Below are 20,460 nucleotides of genomic sequence, written 5' to 3'. Positions count from 1 at the left end.
ATGTTCAGCATTTTTTCATTTGCCTATTAGTCCTCTACATATCTTCTTTGGATAAATTCAGAACTTCCCATTGTTTAGTATTTTTTTCCTTAAATATTGAGTGGTATACTCTGTTTATATATTTTGTGTTGACCCCTTATTTTCATGTCATTTGCAAATATTTACTCCCATTCAGTAGACTGTCTTTTCATTTTGTAAATGTTTTTGCTTGATGTGGAAAAGCTTTTAAATTTAATTAGATTTCATTTTTTTCTTTTGTTTCTTTTGCCTTAGGAGACAGATGAAAAAAAATATTGCTATGATTTATGTCAAAGAGTGCTCTTCCTATGTTTTTATTCTAGGAGTTTTATAGTTTCTAGTCTTTCATTTAGGGCTTGAATTCATTTTGAGTTCATTTATTAATTATAATAGTTTTTTGGTGGTGGTTTATAATTTTCTGCATATAGTATCATGTCAACTGCAAGTAGTGATGGTTTTACTTCTTCCTATAAATTTGGATAATTTTTATTTCTTTTCCTTGAATGATTACGAGGCTAGAACATCCATTATTTTAGAAGTGGCAAGAGTAGGCATCCTTATCTTGTTCCTGATTTTAGAGGAAAAGCTTTCAGCTTTTTGCAACTGAATATATTAGTTGGGTTTGTTATAAATGACCTTTATTATGTTCAGATATATTCCCTCCATATCAAGTATGATGAGAGTTTTTGTAATGAATGAATATTGAATTTTGCCAAATGGTCTTACAGCATCTATTTAGATAATCATATAATTTTTTTTATTTGTAGATATTGAACCATCTTTGTACCCCTGGAATAACTCCAACTTGATCATGGTGTGTTATGGTTTCAATGTGTTGTTGAATTTGGTTCTCTAATATTTTGTTAAGAATTTTATCATCTGTATTCAGCAGAAATACTAGCATTTAATTTTCTTTTTGATGGTGTCTTAGTCTTGTTTTTGTGTCAGGATAATGGTGGCTTTGTAGAATGAATTTGGAGATACTCCATCTTCTCAGTTTTTAGGAATAGTTTGAGAAGTTTGGATATAAACTATTCTTTATATGCTTGGAAAATTCTGTTATGAAGCTGTGTGGACCTGAATTTTATTTTGCTAAAAGATCAAATTGCCAACATCCACTGGATCATGGAAAAAGCAAGAGAGTTCCAGAAAAACATCTATTTCTGCTTTATTGACTATGCCAAAGCCTTTGACTGTGTGATCTCAAACTGTGGAAAATTCTGAAAGAGATGGGAATGCCAGAACACCTGATCTGCCTCTTGAGAAATTTGCATGCAGGTCAGGAAGCAACAGTTAGAACTGGACATGGAACAACAGACTGGTTTCAAATAGGAAAAGGAGTATGTCAAGGCTGTATATTGTCACCCTGCTTATTTAACTTACATGCAGAGTACATCATGAGAAACACTGGACTGGAAGAAACACAAGCTGAACTCAAGATTGCGGGGAGAAATATCAATAACCTCAGATATGCAGATGACACCACCCTTATGACAGAAAGTGAAGAGGAACTCAAAAGCCTCTTGATGAAAGTGAAAGAGGAGAGTGGAAAAGTTGGCTTAAAGCTCAACATTCAGAAAACGAAGATCATGGCATCTGGTCCCATCACTTCATGGGAAATAGATGGGGAAACAGTGGAAACAGTGTTAGACTTTATTTTTATTGTTATTTTGAGGGAGCTCCAAAATCACTGCAGATGGTAACTGCAGCCATGAAATTAAAAGGTGCTTACTCCTTGGAAGGAAAGTATGACCGACCTAGATAGCATATTCAAAAGCAGAGATATTACTTTGCCAACAAAGGTCCATCTAGTCAAGGCTATGGTTTTTCCAGTGGTCATGTATGGATGTGAAAGTTGGACTGTGAAGAAGGCTGAGCGCTGAAGAATTGATGCTTTTGAACTGTGGTGTTGGAGAAGACTCTTGAGAGTCCCTTGGACTGCAAGGAGATCCAACCAGTCCATTCTGAAGGAGATCAGCCCTGGGATATCTTTGGAAGGAGTGATGCTAAAGCTGAAACTCCAGTACTTTGGCCATCTCATGCGAAGAGTTGACTCATTGGAAAAGACTCTGATGCTGGGAGGGATTGGGGGCAGGAGGAGAAGGGGACGACAGAGGATGAGATGGCTGGATGGCATCACTGACTCGATGGACATGAGTCTCAGTGAACTCCGGGAGTTGGTGATGGACAGGGAGGCCTGGCGTGCTGGGATTCATGGGGTCGCAAAGAGTCGGACATGACTGAGTGACTGAACTGAACTGAACTAAAGAGATTTTAAAATATAAGTTCAAATTCACTGCTAGTGGTTCATCTGTTCAAGTTATACACTTTCCCTGATTCAGTTTTGGAATGCTGTGAGTTCCTAGAGATTTGTCAATTTCTTCTAAGTTGTCCAATTTGTTGGACAAAAAAAAAAAAAAAACTATAAAATTTATAGTATTATTTTATGACTTTTTTCATATTGCTGTGATATTGTTAGTAATTTATCCTTTGCATTTATTATTTTGTTTAGTTCAGTCATCTCTCTTTTATTTTAGATTAACCTGGCTAAGGACTTCCTTATTATGTTTATCTTTCAAAAAATATATATCTTTCTTTCATTGATCTTTTTTACTTTAGGGAAGGGTGGGGGGGGTCTCTATTCTATTATTGTCCCCTCTGATCTTTATTACTGCCTTAATTCTGAGGATTTGGGGCTCCATTTATTTTTCCTTTTCTAATTCATTTATATATTAGGTTCAGTTGTTTATTTACAGCATCGAACTTTACTTCCATCCCCAGTCACCTCCACAACTTGGTGTTGTTTTTGCTTTGGCTCTGTCTCTTCATTCTTTTTGGAGTTATTTCTCCATTGATCTCCGATAGCATATTAGTCACCTGCTGACCTGGGAAGTTCATCTTTCAGTGTCCTATCTTTCTTCCCTTGCATACTGTTCATGGGGTTTTCAAGGCAAGTGGTTTGCTATTCCCTTCTCCAGTGGACCACATTTTGTCAGCGCTCTCCGCCATGACCCGTCTGTTTTTGGGTGGCCCTACATGGCACAGCTCATAGTTTAATTGAGTTAGACAATGCTGTGGTCCATGTGACCAGATTGGTTAGTTTTCTGTGATTGTGGGTTTCATTCCATCTGCCCTCTGATGGAGAAGGATAAGAGGCTTATGGAAGCTTCCTGATGGGAGAGACTCACTGAGGGGGAACATGGGTCTTGTTCTGATGATAGGGGCCATGCTCAGTAAATCTTTAATCCAATTTTCTGCTGAAGGGCTGTGTTCCCTCCCTGTTATTTGACCTGAGGCCAAACTATCCTAGTGGTAATGAAGACAATGGCAATCTCCTTCAAAAGGTCCCATGCAGGCACTGCTACACTCAGTGCCCCCAACCCAGCAGCAGGCCACCACTGACCCACGCCTCCACCATGGACTCCTGAACACTCACAGGAAGTCTGGGTCAGTCTCTTGTAGGGTCACTGCTCCTTTCTCCTGGGTCCTGGTACACACAGGATTCTGTTTTTGCCCTCCAAGAATCTGTTTCTCCAGACCTGTGCAAGTTCTGGTGGCTCTATGTTGGGGTTAATGGTGTCCTCCCCCAAGAGTGCTTATGCCAAACCCAGGTCTGCTGCACCCAGAGCCCCTGCCCCCACAGCAGTCCACTGCTGACCCATACCTCCTCAGGAGACACTGAAACACAGTTCTGTCTCAGTCTCTGTGGGGTGTCTGGGTCCTGGCGTGCTCAAACCAGGTGTGTTTGAGCTCTGAGTGTCTCTGAAAGTTATGGGGTTTGTTTCTAAACGCAATCTCGCTCCTCTTACCATCTTTCTGGGGCTTCTCCTTTTCCCTTGGATGTGAGATATCTCCTCACAGTCACTCCAGCACTGCGTAACTGCTGTTCAAGTGCTGAGCAGCAGGTGTGGGGTATCTGCTCCCAGTCAATCCAGCATGGCACAAGTAAAGTCCAATGCTGTGAGAGCAATAATGCATAGAAACCTGGAATGTTAGGTCCATGAATCAAGGCAAATTGGAAGTGGTCAAACAGGAGGTGCCATCAAGTGAACATCGACATTTTAGGAATCAGTGAACTAAAATGGACTGGAACGGGTGAATTTAACTCACTCATTCAGTAGATGACCATGATATCTACTAGTGTGGGTAAGAATCCCTTAGAAGAAATGGAGTAGTCATCATAATCAAGAACAGAGTCTGAAATGGAGTACTTGGAGGTAATCTCAAAAACAACAGAATGAACTCTGTTCATTTCCAAGGAAGACCATTCAGTCTCACAGAAATCCAAGTCTATTCCCCAACCAGTAATGCTGAAGAAGCTAAAGTTGAATGGTTCTATGAAGACCTACAACACTTTCTAAAACTAACAACAACAAAAAAAGATGTCCTTTTCATTATAGGGGGCTGGAATGCAAAAGTAGGAAATCAAGAAACACCTGGTGTAACAAGCAAATTTGGCCTTGGAGTACAGAATGAAGCAGGGCAAAGGCTAACATAGTTTTGCAAAAGGAAGGCACTGGTCGTTGTAAACACCCTCGTCCCACAACACAAGAGAAAATTCTGCACATGGACAGGAGGAGATGGTGAGTACTGAAATCAGATTGATTATATTCCTTGCAGCCAAAGATGGAGAAACTCTATACAGTCAACAAAAACAAGACCAGGAGCTGGCTGTGGCTCAGATCATGAACACTTATTGCCAAATTTAGACTGAAATTGAAGAAAGTAGGGAAAACCATTAGACCACTCAGGTATGACCTAAATCAAATCCCTTACGATTATACAGTATAAGTGACAAATAGATTCAAGGGATTAGATCTGACAGAGTGGCTGAAGAATAATGGATGGAAGTTCATGATATTGTACAGTGATCAAGACCATCCCCAAGAAAAATAAATGCAAAAAGTCAAAAAGGTGGTATGAGGAGGCCTTACAAATAGTTGAAAAAAAAAAAAGACATGAAAGGCAAAAGAGAAAAGGAAAGATATAACCATTTGAATACCGAGTTCCAAAGAACAGCAAGGAGAGATAAGATCAGTGCAAAGAAATAGAGGAAAACAATAGAATGGGAAAGACTAGAGATCTCTTCAAGAAAATTAGAAATAACAAGGGGACTTTTCATGCAAAGATGGGCTACATAAAGTACAGAAAACATATGGACCTAACAGAAGCAGAAGATATCAAGAAGAGGTGACAAGAATACACAGAAGAACTATAGAAAAAAGATCTTTACAAACGAGATAATCAAGATGGTCTGATCACTCACCTAGAGCCACATATCCTGGAATGTGAAGTCAAATGGGCCTTAGGAAGCATCACTATGAACAAAGCTGGTAGAGGTGATGGAATTCCAGTTGAGCTTTTCAAAGCCTAAACGATGGTGCTGTGAAAGTGATACACTTATATGAAAGCAAATTTGAAAACTCAGCAGTGGCCACAGAACTGCAAAAGGTCAGTTTTCATTTCAATCCCAAAGAAAGGCAATGCCAAAGAATGCTCAAACTACCACACAATTGCACTCATCTCACACTCTAGCAAAATAATGCTTAAAATTCTCCAAGCCAGGCTTCAACCATGCATGAACTGTGAACTTCCAAATGTTCAAGCTGAATTTAGAAAAGGCAGTGAAACCAGAGATCAAATTGGCAAAATCTGCTGGATCATCAAAAAAAGGAATAGAGTTCCAGAAAAATATCTACTTCTCCTTTATTGACTATGCCAAAGCCTTTAACTGTGTAAATCACAACAAACTGTGGAAAACTCTTAAAGAGATGGGAATACCAGACCGCCTGACCTGCTTCCTGAGTAATCTGTATGCAGGTCAAGAAGAAACAGTTAGAACTGGACATGGAATAACAGACTGGTTCCAAATTGGGGAAGGAGTATGTCAAGGTTTTGTATTGTCACCCTGCTTAATTAATTTATTTGCAGAGTACATCATGAGAAATGCTGAACTGGATGAAACACAAGCTGGAATCAAGATTGCCAGGAGAAATATCAATAAAGTCAAATATACAGATGACACCATGCTTAAAGGCAGAAAGTGAAGAAGAACTGAAAAACCTCTTGACGAAAGTGAAAGAGGAGAGTGAAAAATCTGGATTATAACTCAGCATTCAAAGAAATGAAGATCATGGCATCTGGTCCTATCACTTCTGGGAAAATAGATGGGGAAACAACTGAAAAAGTGACAGACATTTTCTTGGCCTCCAAAATCACTTCAGATGGTGTCTGCAGCCATGAAATTAAAAGAGGCTTGCTCCTTGGAAGAAAAACTATGACAAACCTAGGCAGAATATTAAAAAGCAGAGACATTACTTTGCCAACAAAGGTCCATCTAGTCAAAGATTTGGTTTTCCCCATATTCTTGTATGGATGTGAGAGTTGGACTGTAAAGATAGCTGAGCACTGAAGAATTGGTGCTTTTGAACTGTGGTGTTGGGGAAGACTCTTCAAAGTCCATTGTACTGCATGGAGACCAAATCAGTTAGTCCTACATGCAACTAGTCCTGAATATTCATTGGAAGGACTGATACTGAGCCTGAAGCTCCAGTCCTTTGGCCACCTGATGTGAAGAAATGACTCATTGGAAAAAACACTGATGATGGTTAAAAGTCAACGCAGGAAGAAAAGGGAATGACAGAAGGATAAATAATTGGATTTCATCACCTGCTTGATGGCTATGAGTTTGAGCACACTCCAGGAGTTGGTGATGGACAGGTAGCCTGGCATGCTGCAGTCCATGGGTTTGCAAAGAGTCAGACACAACTGAGCAACTTAACTGAACTGAATACTTTCCCACCTAATCAACAGTAGATTATAGCTCAAATTTATAATTTGCTGCTGTTATTTAAGAAGGCATTATTAGGGAAACCTAAGGCAACAGAAGAGAGAAATCCACGGACAGAACTAGAGGTCTTTGAAGCCTCTTATCAAGAGGAGATCTTAAATAAGTCTAAATCATAATCAGATTAACATGAAACCTGGCAATTTTGAAATTTACCAGAGCCCTGTGATCCTGTAAAACCATTATTATTAAAGAAATCCCACCATGTTTTGTGGTCTGAGAAATAGCTAAGTGTAACTCTTTCCCTGATAACCTAGCTAAGATTTGTAGGTCATCCCCTTGTTTACCTAGAACAACTCAGGCACAGACCCTCCAATTTCACATTGTTTGTCTTGTAAATCATTAATTAGCTGAACTGTTTGCCCCAGTGATTTGTGAGAACTGTAACTTGAACAAATTTTAAAGTTTGTCTTCTGTGTATATGGTTCTGAACTTTAACTCATCCCTCAAAGAAAGTGAAAGTGAAGTCACTCAGTCGTGTCCAACTCTCTGCGACCCCGTGGACTGTAGCCTACCAGGTTCCTCCATCCATGGGATTCTCCAGGCAAGAATACTGGAGTGGGTTGCCATTTCCTTCTCCATGGGATCTTCCCGACCCAGGGATTGAACCCGGGTCTCCCACATCTTGAGCGAGCCACCAGGGAAGCCCTAAGTTTAAACAAATATTGGGATGCTTAAACAAATAACAAATGAACCTTGAAGCAACACTCCCAAATGGATCCTTCTTGAGAATGTGTGGACTGTCAGGAAAAACATTTTTGACTCTAGTTTCCTCTCACAGCATCTTATGAGCCTAAACATCATATAAACTGTCTGATCATGCCACTGGTTCACGTCACTCTTCCATAAACAATTCTTTCTAGCCTTGTTAATTCCTTGTTACAAAAATTAAATTCCTTTCTGGCTGACTAGGAGACACTTTCAGATTTTGTTCATTATACATATTGTAATCATCTTTTCAAATCAACTCCCTCATTACTTTAGAGCATATTTGTTTTTTATCCAACAAAGCTCACAATAAAGGCAATTTATAAATCTCAGTCCCTGTCATGGTTAACTTTATTTGTCAACTTGGCTTAGCCATAGTGCCTGGATATGTGGTCAAATGTGTTAAGTGCATGTAACTACCAGCACAGTCAAGATACAGAGCTGTTTCATCACCAAAAAGGAACTTCTTTGTGCTTCTCTTTTATACTTTCACTACCCCCCTGCAACCTGATAGAGAATAGGAGAATTTAAAGAAGAGTGGTAGGATCTGAGAGCAGTCACCTGGATCAAGGACATAGCTTATCCAACTTTGGGTGCCCTAGAAGCCTTAGACAAATTAAGTGACCCGTGAATATATATTCTTTATTTGTTTCATTTTTAGGATCATTATTTTTAGAGTAGTTTTAGATTCATGGCAAAATTGTGAGGAAGGTACAGATATCTCCCATATACTCCCTGTGTCCACACATGTATAGCCTTCTCCATTCTCAGTATTTTCTCCAAGATAGCGGGCTTGAAGGACATACGTTCAACTTCGCCTGCAAGAACTCCAAAATTACAACTCGCTGCTGAACAACCGTCAATAGGAGAATGTCAGATCCCATTAAAAAAAGATACCCCATGTCAAAGTGCAAATAAGAAGCCCCAGCAAGATGGTAGGAGGGGCGAAATCATGTTTAGAATCAAATTGCATACCCGCCAGAGACTTTGCAAGGGCTCAAACAAACCATGTATGCACCAGGACCCAGAGATCCACAGAGACTGAGACAGAACTGTGTTTGAGTGTCTCCCACAGAGGTACAGGTCAGCAGTAGACTGCTGTAGGGGCAGGGGCTCTGGGTGCAGTAGACCAGGTTATGGCATAAGCCCTCTTGGAGGAGGTCACCATTAAACCCACAATAGAGCTGCCAGAAGTTACACAAGACTGGGGAAAGAGACTCTTAGAGGGCACAAACAGAAACTTATGTGTACCAGGACCCAGGGAAAGGAGCAATGACACCAACAGAGAATGACCCAGACTTGCTTGTGAGTGTCCAGGAGGCTTTGGCAGAGGTGTGGTTTGGTGGTGGCCTGCTGCAGGGTTGGAGGCACTGAGTGTAGCAGTGCCTGCATGGGACATTTTGGAGGAGGTGACATTATCTTAATTACCTCTAGAATAGTTTGGCCTCAGGTCAAATAACAGGGAGGGAACACAGCCCTTCAGCATAAAACTGGATTAAAGATTTACTGAGTATGGCCCCTACCATCAGAACAAGACCCATGTTCCCCCTCAGTGAGTCTTTCCCATCAGGAAGCTTCCATAAGTCTCTTATCCTTTTCCAGCAGAGGGCAGGAAAAATGAAAACCACAATCAAAGAAAACTAACCAATCTGATCACATGGACCACAGTGTTGTCTGACTCAATTAATCTATGAACCATGCCGTGTAAAGCCACCCAAGACAGATAGCTCATGGCGGAGAGCTCTGACAAAACATGGTCCACTGGAGAAGGGAATGGCAAACAACTTGATTTTCTTGCACTCTGAATCCCATGAACAGTATAAAAAAGCAAAATGATAGGACACTGAAAGATGAACTGCCCATGTTCGTAGGTGCCCAATATATTATTGGAGATCAATGGAGAAATAACTCCAGAAAGAATGAAGAGATGGAGCCAAAGCAAAAACAACAACCAGTTGTGGATTTAATTGGTGATGGAAGTAAAGTCTGATGCTGTAAAGAGCAATATTGCATAGGAACCTGGAATATTAGTTCCATGAATCAAGGCAAACTGGAAGTGGTCAAACAGGAGATGGCCAGAGTGAACATCAACACTTTAGGAATCAACAAACTAAAATGGACTGGAATCGGTGAAGTTAACTCACATGACCATTATATCTACTACTGTGGGCAAGAATCCCTTAGAAGAAATGGAGTAGCCCTCATAGTCAACAAAAGTGTCAAAAATGCAGTACTTGGATGCAATCTCAAAAACGACAGAATGATCTCTGTTCATTTCCAAGGCAAACAATTCAATATCACAGTAATCCAAATCTATGCCCTGACCAGTAATGCGGAAGAAGTTGAAGTTGAACGGTTTGCTGAAGACATACAAGACATTCTAGAACACCCAAGAAAGATTTCCTTTTCATTATAGGGGACTGGAATGCAAAAGTAGGAAGCCAAGAGATACCTTGAGTAACAGGCCAATTTTGCCATGGAGTACCAAATGAAGCAGGGCAAAGGCTAACAGAGTTTTGCCAAGAGAACACACTGGTCTTAGCAAACACCCTCTTTCAACAATACAAGAGGAGACTCTACACATGGACATGACCAGATGGTCAATACTGAAACCACATTGATTATATTCTTTGCAGCCAAAGATGGAGAGGCTCTATACAGTCAGCAAAAACAAGTCCGGTAGCTGACAGTGGCTCAATTCATGAACTCCTTATTGATATTTCAGACTCAAATTGCAGAAAATAGAGAAACCACTAGACAATTCAAGCATGACCTAAATCATATCCTTTATGATTATTTAAGGGATTAGATCTTATAAACAGAGTGCCTGAAAAACTATAAACGGAAGTTCACAGCATTGTACAGGAGGCAGTGATTCAGGCAATCCCCAAGGAAAAGAAATGCAAAAGGCAAAATGGTTTTCTTAGGAGGCCTTACAAATAGCTGAAAAAAGAAAAGACATGAAAGGCAAAGGAGAAAAGGAAAGATATACCCATGTGAATGCAGAGTTACAAAGAATAGCAAGGAGAGGTAAGAAAGCTTTCCTCAGTGATCAATGCAAAGAAATAGAAGAAAGCAATAGAATGGGAAGGCCAGAGATCTCTTCAAGAAAATTAGAGATAAGAACAGAAAATTTCATGCATAGATGGCCTCAATAAAGGACAGAAATGGTATGGACCTAACAGAAGTAGAAGATATTATGTAGAGGTGGCAAAAATACACAGAACTACACAAAATAGATCTTCATGACCCAGATAACCATGATTCTGTAATCACTGACCTAGAGCCAAGCATCCTGGAATGTGAAGTCAAGTAGGCCTTAAGAAGCACCACTGTGAACAAAGCTAGTGGAGGTGATGGAACTCCAGTTGAGCTATTTCAAAGCCTAAAAGATGATGTTGTGAAAGTGCTGCACTCAATATGCCAACAAATTTGGAAAACTCATCAGTGACCACAGGACTGGAAAAGTTCAGTTTTCATTCCAATCCCAAAGAAAGGAAATACCAAAGAATGTTCAAACTACTGCACAATTGCACTCATCTCACATAAGAGCAAAGTAATGCTTAAAATTCTGCAAGCCAGGCTTCAAAAGTACGAGAATGGTGAACTTCCAGATGTACAACCTGGATTTATAAAAGACAGAGAAACAAGAGATCAAATTGCCAACATCTGTTGGATCATTGCAAAAGCAAGAGAATTCCAGAAAAACATCTACTTCTGTTTTCTTGACTATGCCAAAGCCTTTGGCTGTGTGGATCACAGAAAACTGTAGAAACTTCTTAAAGAGATGGGAATACCAACCAACTTGACCTGCCTTCTGAGACATCCGTATGTAGGTCAAGAAGAAACAGTTAGAACTGGACATGGAACAACAGACTGGTTCCAAATAGGAGAAGGAGTACATGAAGGTTGGATATTGTCACCCTGCTTGTTTAACTTATATGCAGAGTACATCATGAGAAATGCCTGACTGGATGAAGCACAAGCTGGAATTAACATTGCTGGGAGAAATATCAAAACCTCAGATATGCAGATGACACCAACCTTATGGCAGAAAGTGAAGAGGAACTAAAGAGCCTCTTGATGAAAGTGAAAGAGGAGAGTGAAAAAGTGGGCTTAAAACTCAACATTCAGAAAACTAAGATCATGGCATCTGGTCCCAACACTTCATGGGAAAGAAATTGGCAAACAATAGAAACAGTGACAGACTGTCTTCTGGGGCTCCAAAATCACTGCAGATGGTGACTGCAGCCATTAAATTAAAAGAGGCTTGCTCCTTGGAAGACAAGTTATGACCAACTTAGACAGCATATTAAAAAGCAGAGACCCTACTTTTCCAATAAAAGTCCATCTAGTCAAATCTATGGTTTTTCCAGTAGTCATGTATGGATGTGAGTGTTGGACTATAAATAAAACTGAGCACCTAAGAATTTTTTGAACTGTGGTGTTGGAGAAGACTCTTAAGAGTCCCTTGGACAGCAAGGAGATCCAACTTGTCTATCCTAAAGGAAATCATTCCTAAATATTCATTGGAACCATTGAAGGCGGAAGGAGAAGGTGACAATAGACTGTGAGGTGGTTGGATGGCATCACCGACTCAATGGACATGAGTCAAAGTAAACCCCAGCACTCGGTGATGGACAAGGAAGCTTGGTGTGCTGCAGTCCATAGGATCGCAAAGAGTCAGACACGACAAGGCAAAGGAACTGAAATGATTCTCAACAACCCCTACAAGTGTGGTACATTTGTTCCAGTTGATGAATCTGCATCGGTAGATCATTTTCACCCAAATTCCTTAATCTACATTAGGGTTCACTCTTGGTATTGCATAGTCCATGAATTTGACCTCCTGTATAATGATATGTATCCATCATTATAGTATCATACAGTCTAATTTCACTGACCTAAAAATTCTCTGTGCTCTACCTACTCATCCCTCCACACCCCTCTGTCACCACTGATCTTTTCATTCTTTAGACTTTTGCTTTTGTTCATAATGTTCTATAGTTGGAATCATACAGCAGGTAGCCTTTTCAGATTGGCTTGTTTCACCTAGTAATATGCATTTACGATTTCCCCATGTCTTTCATGGCTTCATTGCTCATTAACTTTTAGGACTGATTAATATTTCATTATCTGAATGTACCACAGTTTATCCATTCACCTACTGAAGGACCTCTTGGTTGCCTCCAAGTTTTCACAATTATGAATAAGTCTTTCACAAATATTTGTATATAAATTATTTTGTATGGACTTAAGTTTTCAACTTCTTGGGATAAATACCAATGAGCACAATTGCTTGACTGTATGTTAAACATATGCTTGGTTTTGTAAGAAACACAAGACTGTCTTCTAAGGTGGCTATATTGTGTTGCATTTTCACCTGTAGTGAATAAGACTTTTGGATTCTGGGAGAAGGTGAGGGTGGGATGATTTGAGAGAATAGCACTGAAACATTATTTTACCATATGTGAAACAGATGAACAGTCCAAGTTTAATGCATGAAGCAGGGCACTCATAGCTGGTGCACTGGGACAACCCAGAGGAATGGGATGGGGAGTTAGGTGGGAGGGGTTCAGGATAGGGACACAGGTACACCCATGCTGATTCATGTCAATATATGGCAAAAACCACCAGAGTATTGTAAAGTAATTAGCCTTCAATCAAAATTAATTAATTAATTTAAAAAAGAGTGCTTATTGTTGTACATCCTTACTTCACATCCATTGGTAACGTCAGTGTTTTTGATTTTGGTCATTCTAATAGATGTGTAATGGTATCTCGCTGTTGTGTTATTTTGCATTTCTCTGATGACATATTCCCTGATGTGGAGTATCTTTTCATATTTTTTCCCCTTCTATATATCTTCTTCAGCAAAGTGTCTGTTAAGATCTTTGATTCATTTTGTAATCAGATTTTTTTTATTTTTGAGTATTAAGAGTTATCTGTATGCTTTAGATAACAGTCCTTTATGAAATGTGTCTTTTTCAAATATTTTCTCCCAGTCTGCAGCTTGTCTTCGCATGGTCTGGACATTGCATTTTATAGAACAGAAGTTTTTCACTTTAATGAAGCCCAACTTATCAATTACTTCTTTCAAGGTTCATGAAATATATATAATATATATAGTCCATAACATCTTATGGGAAAACCTGAATGAATGTTTTGGTCTGTCTACCTGGAGAATTCTAATTAATATATTCCATATTACCTGCTATATCATCTATATTTCAACAAAGCATTACAAGGCACCCTAAAAGGCAAGACCAAAACACAGTCTAATGAGACTAGCAAGTCATCACAATAAGATTCAGGTATGATACAGATTTTGGAATTATCAGACACGGAATTTAAAATAACTTTAATAAAAATGTTAACAGCGCTAATAGAAAAAGTGGAAAATGTACAAGAACAGATGAGCAATGTTAGTAGAAAGATGGAAATGCGAATAATATGTTAAAAGAAAATGACAGAAATCCAGCATACCATAATAGAAATGAATAGTAGCGTTGTTGGACACATAAATAAATTGAACAGTCAAGGAAAAAATTTGTAAGCTTAATGCTATGCTATGCTAAGTCGCTTCAGTCATGTCCGACTCTGTGCGACCCCATAGACGGCAGCCCACCAGGCTCCCCCCGTCCCTGGGATTCTCCAGGCAAGAACACTGGAATGGGCTGCCATTTCCTTCTCCAGTGCATGAAAGTGAAAAGTGAAAGTGAAGTCGCTCAGTCGTGTCCGACTCTTAGCGACCCCATGGATTGCAGCCTAAAGGCTCCTCCGTCCATGGGATTTTCCAAGCAAGTGTACTGGAGTGGGGTGCCATTGCCTTCTCCGTGTAAGCTTAAAGTTGCATCAATAAAAAAAGCTTTCTAAACTGAAATGCAAAGAAAAAAAGAAGAAACAAAGAAACAGAACAGAACATCCAAGAACTCTGGGATAATTTCAAAAAAATATAACATACACATAATTAGAATATTAGAAGTAAAGTAGAGAATGGAGTAGAAGAAATAATTGAGGTAATATTGGCTGAGAACTTTCCAAAATTAATGACAGACACTAAACCATGCACACAAAAAAGCTCAGAAAACACCAAGCAGGATAAAGTCCAAAATTACATACATATAGATTTTATATGCTTATATATGTATATATATTCTCATATGTATTTAGAAGCATACCATATGTATACATATGGCTGAGTCACATTGTTGTGCAGCAGAAACTAACACAATTTTGTAAAGCAATTATATTCCAATAATAAAGTACCATAAAAAGAATACAATATTAAACCTTGAGAAAACCTAGGATTAAGGGAAAACTTGAAAGAAGTTAAAGGGTAAGAAACCTAACCTATTGAAGAACAAGAACAAGAACTGTACAGAGGACTTCTCATAAAAATACACACAAACAAAGAAGGAGGAGAGTGAAATATTAAAATATTTAAAGAAAATGGATACCAACCTAGTATTCCATATCCTGCAAAATAATTCTTTGAAAGTGAAGAGGAAATATAGTCTGAATCATTAAAAGAGAAAGAATTTATCTCCAATAAGTTTGCCCTGCTAGTAATGCTAAAAGTTCTTCAAGAAGAAAGATGATGTGGGTCATAAGTTTCGATCTATGTAAGGAAAGCAACCATCAGAGAAGGAATACATGAAGGGAAAGTAAGATATTTTACTTCTTCTTCATTGATATTCTATATAACTGTTCAAAGTAATAATGCTAACAATGTATTAGGTGATTATAGCATACAGATAAGTTAAATGAATGACAGCAATGTTATAATGGACAGGACGAAGAGTTGGTTACATCTGTTATGTTACCTTCATTATCCATGAAATGCTATAGTGTTATCTGAAAGGTGAATTGGATCAGTAGGAAATTTATATTGCAGACGCTTGGGCAACCACTAAATTATTCAGGAAGTTTATTAGACTTCAGTGGATGATGAAAAATTGAAATGAATTCAGGGCTAAATATCTAAATCACTAAAACATAGAGGCATTTTAAAAAGAACATGCAGCTAATGTTTAAGCAAAAGAAAGAGGAAAATAAATCAATTTATGGAAAGGGAAAAAGATTTGTAAAATGATGTGAGGATCTCCAGTCTGATACACGGATAAATAAAAAATAGACCTGTTTGCAACATTCATTCATAAAAAGAATTGTCCTAGCATTTAAGCTTTCTACATTACAAACACCAGCAGCACAGTGACCACAGGTGGCATAGTTGGGGGTGAGACATACTTGGTAATGGCAAAACATGGTGTTAGCTTATGAAACTAATTGAAGAGAGTAGACAATTCAGAAAATACACATAAGAATGCATTAAAAATATTCAAAACTCCTACCTCCTGGTGAAAGTTTATTTTGTTTTGGTTTCTTACTGTAAGCTTATTTAAAAACTGAGATGAATAGAAATTATGACACAGAATGCTCCTCTTTTGCATATTTTAAGATTTTCTACTTGGTCAGATTTGGTGTTTCCCATTCAAAGCAACTATATTATGATCTCACGGTTTCCATGAAATAGTTTTACCCATTTTTACCGATGTAAATGTTTTTCTGTATGTCTTGTTTTCTTTTTCTTTTTGCTTTTTATTTACAACTTTAAGTCAGGTAAAATAAGATCAAATTAATTTATCCATTCCAGAAATATTTATTGATTAACTACTTTGTGCCAAGGATTTTCCTGGGCACATCAATCGGGATAATAGAGAATAACTCCTGGTTTTGTGGAACTGTATTGGAGAGAGTTAGTATCTTACATGCTATGCAGGAGACTTTTACTTAATCCTCTTGATAATCATATATTTTTAAAATATTTTACATAAAGAACTGAAACCTAGACAAGTAAAATTACTTGGGAATATCACACGTCTAAGAAAAAAACTGGACCAAGTTTATAACTTAATTTTCCCTTTGACTTTCTGGATAACTTCAGGAAAAGGCATTGTTCTTGCTACAGGAATGATGATGGTATATTTGAGGGAAGAAGATTTCTAAAAGCAAGTGGGAAAATAACCAGTCAGAGCCCCAGTCCTGCCTGTTCAATTTTTTAGTATTTGATAGGAGAAGGCAATGGCAACCCACTCCAGTACTCTTGCCTGTAAAATCCCATGGACAGAGGAGCCTGGTAGCCTGCAGTCTATGGGGTCGCTAACAGTTGGACATGACTGAGCTACTTCACTTTCACTTTTCACTTTCATGCACTGGAGAAGGAAATGGCAACCCACTCCAGTGTTTTTGCCTGGAGAATCCCAGGGAGGGGGAAGCCTGGTGGGCTGCCGTCTATGGGGTCACACAGAGTCAGACACGACTGAAGTGACTTAGCAACTTAGGAGGCATCAATGATCAGAGAAATCTTATTTTCACTTCCAGTATTTAAGGACAGACATATCATCTTAGATGCTGCAATTTGTATGAGTCAGAATACTTCAGGCACTTAGATCCAATACTTTAGATGGGACTTTGTTTACAGAGATCCTAACATAAATAGACGAATCTTTATAGTGCATCTTAAATCATAAGGGAAAAGCCTATCAGTTCAGTTCAGTTCAGTCACTCAGTCGTGTCCGACTCCTTGCGACCCCATGAAATGCAGCACACCAGCCTCCCTGTCCATCACCAACTCCAGGAGTTTATTCAAACTCATGTCCATCATGTCTGTGATACCATCCAGCCATCTCATCCTCTGTCGTCTCCTTCTCCTCCTGCCCCCAATCCCTCCCAGCATCAGAGTTTTTCCAGTGAGTCAGCTCTTCGCATGAGGGGACCAAAGTATTGGAGTTTCAGCTTTAGCATCATTCCTTCCAAAGAACACCCAGGAATGATATCCTTAGGATGGACTGGTTGGATCTCCTTGCAGTCCAAGGGACTTTCAAGGATCTTCTCCAACACCACAGTTCAAAAGCATCAATTCTTTGGCACTCAGCTTTCTTCACAGTCCAACTCTCACATCCATACATGACCACTGGAAAAACCATAGCCTTGACTAGATGGACTTTTGTTGGCAAAGTAATGTCTCTGCTTTTCAATATGCTATCTAGGTTGGTCATAACTTTCCTTGCAGGGAGTAAGCGTCTTTTAATTTCATGGCTGCAATCACCATCTGCAGTGATTTTGGAGCCCAGAAAAATAAAGTCTGACACTGTTTCCACTGTTTCCCCATCTATTTCCCATGAAGTGATGGAACCAGATGCCATGATCTTCGTTTTCTGAATGTTGAGCTTTAAGCCAACTTTTTCACTCTCCTCTTTCACTTTTATCAAGAGGCTTTTTAGTTCCTCTTCACTTTCTGCCATAAGGGTAGTGTCATCTGCATATCTGAGGTTATGTATATTTCTCCCAGCAATCTTGATTCCAGCTTGTGCTTCTTCCAGCCTAGCATTTCTCATGATGTACTCTGCATATAAGTTAAATAAGCAGGGTGACACTATACAGCCTTGACATACTCCTTTTCCTATTTGGAACCAGTCTGTTGTTCCATGTCCAGTTCTAACTGTTGCTTCCTGACCTGCATATAGGTTTCTCAAGAGGCAAGTCAGGTGGTCTGGTATTCCCATCTCTTGAAGAATTTACCACTGTGTATTGTGATCCACACAGTCAAAGGCTTTGGCATAGTCAATAAAGCAGAAATAGATGTTTTTCTGGAACTCTCTTGCTTTTCCCATTATCCAGCGGATGTTGGCAACTTGATCTGTGGTTCCTCTGCCTTTTCTAAAACCAGCGTGAACAGGAAGTTCACACTTCACGTATTGCTGAAGCCTGGCTTGGGAAATTTTGAGCATTACTTTACTAGCGTGTGAGATGAGTGCAATTGTGTGGTAGTTTGAGCATTCTTTGGCATTGCCTTTCTTTGGGATTTAAATAAAAACTGACCTTTTCCAGTCCTGTGGCCACTGTTGAGTTTTCCAAATTTGCTGGCATATTGAGTGCAGAACACTCACAGCATCATCTTTCAGGATACGAAATAGCTCAACTGGAGTTCCATTGCCTCCACTAGCTTTGTTCTAGTTCTAGACCTAGAACAAGTTCTTTGTTCTAGTTCTAGTTCTAGTTCTAGCTTTGTTCTAGACCATTATATCTACTACTGTGGGCAGGAATATCTTAGAAGAAATGGAGTAGCCCTCATGATCAACAAAAGAGTCTGAAATGCAGTACTTGGATGCAATCTCAAAAATGACAGAATGATATCTGTTCGTTTCCAAGGCAAACCATTCAATATCACAGTAATACAAGCCTATACCCCAACCAGTAACACTGAAGCAGCTGAAGTTTAACGGTTCTATGAAGACCTACAAAACCTTTTAGAACTAACACCCAAAAAAAGATGTCCTTTTCATTATAGGGGACTGGAATGCAAAAGTAGAAAATCAAGAAACACCTGGAGGAACAGGAAAATTTGCCCTTGGAATATGGAATGAAGCAGGGCAAAGGCTAATAGAGTTTTGCCAAGAGAACACAATGGTCATAGCAAACACCCTCTTCCAACAACACAAGAGAAGACTCTACACATGGACATCACCAAATGGTCATCACCAAAATCAGATTGATTGTATTCTTTGCAGCCAAAGATGGAGAAGCTCTATACAGTCAGCAAAAACAAGACTGGGAGCTGACTGTGGCTTTAAATTGAAGATTTAAATTGAAGAAGGTAGGGAAAACCATTACACCATTCAGGTATGACCTAAATCAAATTCCTTATGATTATACAGTGAAAGTGAGAAATAGATTTAAGGGACTAGATCTGATAGATAGAGTGCCTGATGAACTATGGATGGAGGTTCGTGACATTGTACAGGAGACAGGGATCAAGACCATCCGAATGGAAAAGAAATGCAAAAAAGCAAAATGGCTGTCTGGGGAGGCTTTATAAATAGCTATGAAAAGAAGAGAAGTGAAAAGCAAAGGAGAAAAGGAAAGATATAAAGATCTGAATGCAGAGCTCCAAAGAATAGCAAGAAGAGATAAGAAAGTCTTACTCAGCGATCAATGCAAAGAAATAGAGGGAAAAAAACAGAATGAGAAAGACTAGAGATCTCTTCAAGAAAATTAGAGATACCAAGGGAAACTTTCATGCAAGGATGGGCTCGATAAAGGACAGAAATAGTATGGACCTAACAGCAGCAGAAGATATTAAGAAGAGGTGGCAAGGATACACAGACGAAGTAAACAAAAAAGAGCTTCATGACCCAGATAATCACGATGGTGTGATCACTCACCTAGAGCCAGACATCCTGGAATGTGAAGTCAAGTGGGCCTTAGAAAGTATCACTATGAACAAAGCTAGTGGAGGTGATGGAATTCCAGTTGAGCTATTTCAAATCCTGAAAGATCATGCTGTGAAAGTGCTGCACTCAATATACCAGCAAATTTGGATAACTCAGCAGTGGCCACAGAACCAGAAAAGGTCAGTTTTCATTCCAATCCCAAAGAAAGGCAATCCCAAAGAGTGCTCATACTACTGCACAATTGCACTCATCTCACACGCTAGTAAAGCAATGCTCAAAATTCTCCAAGCCAGGCTTCAGCAATACATGCACCATTAACTTTCAGATGTTCAAGCTGGTTTTAGAAAAGGCAGAGGAACCAGAGATCAAATTACCAACATCCTCTGGATCATGGAAAAAGCAAGAGAGTTCCAGAAAAACATCTATTTCTGCTTTATTGACTATGCCAAAGCCGTATACTGTGTGGATCACAATAAACTGTGGAAAATTCTGAAAAAGATGGGAATACCAGACCACCTGACTGGCCTCTTGAGAAACCTATATGCAGGTCAGGAAGCAACAGTTAGAACTGGACATAGAACAACAGACTGGTTCCAAATAGGAAAAGGAGTACATCAAGGCTGTATATTGTCACCCTGCTTATTTAACTTC

This window comes from Bos taurus, chromosome X, assembly GCF_002263795.3.
Source record: "Bos taurus isolate L1 Dominette 01449 registration number 42190680 breed Hereford chromosome X, ARS-UCD2.0, whole genome shotgun sequence".
Taxonomy (NCBI): Eukaryota; Metazoa; Chordata; class Mammalia; order Artiodactyla; family Bovidae; genus Bos; species Bos taurus.
The sequence above is the reverse complement of the archived record's forward strand: the minus strand, read 5'-3'. Positions refer to the sequence as shown.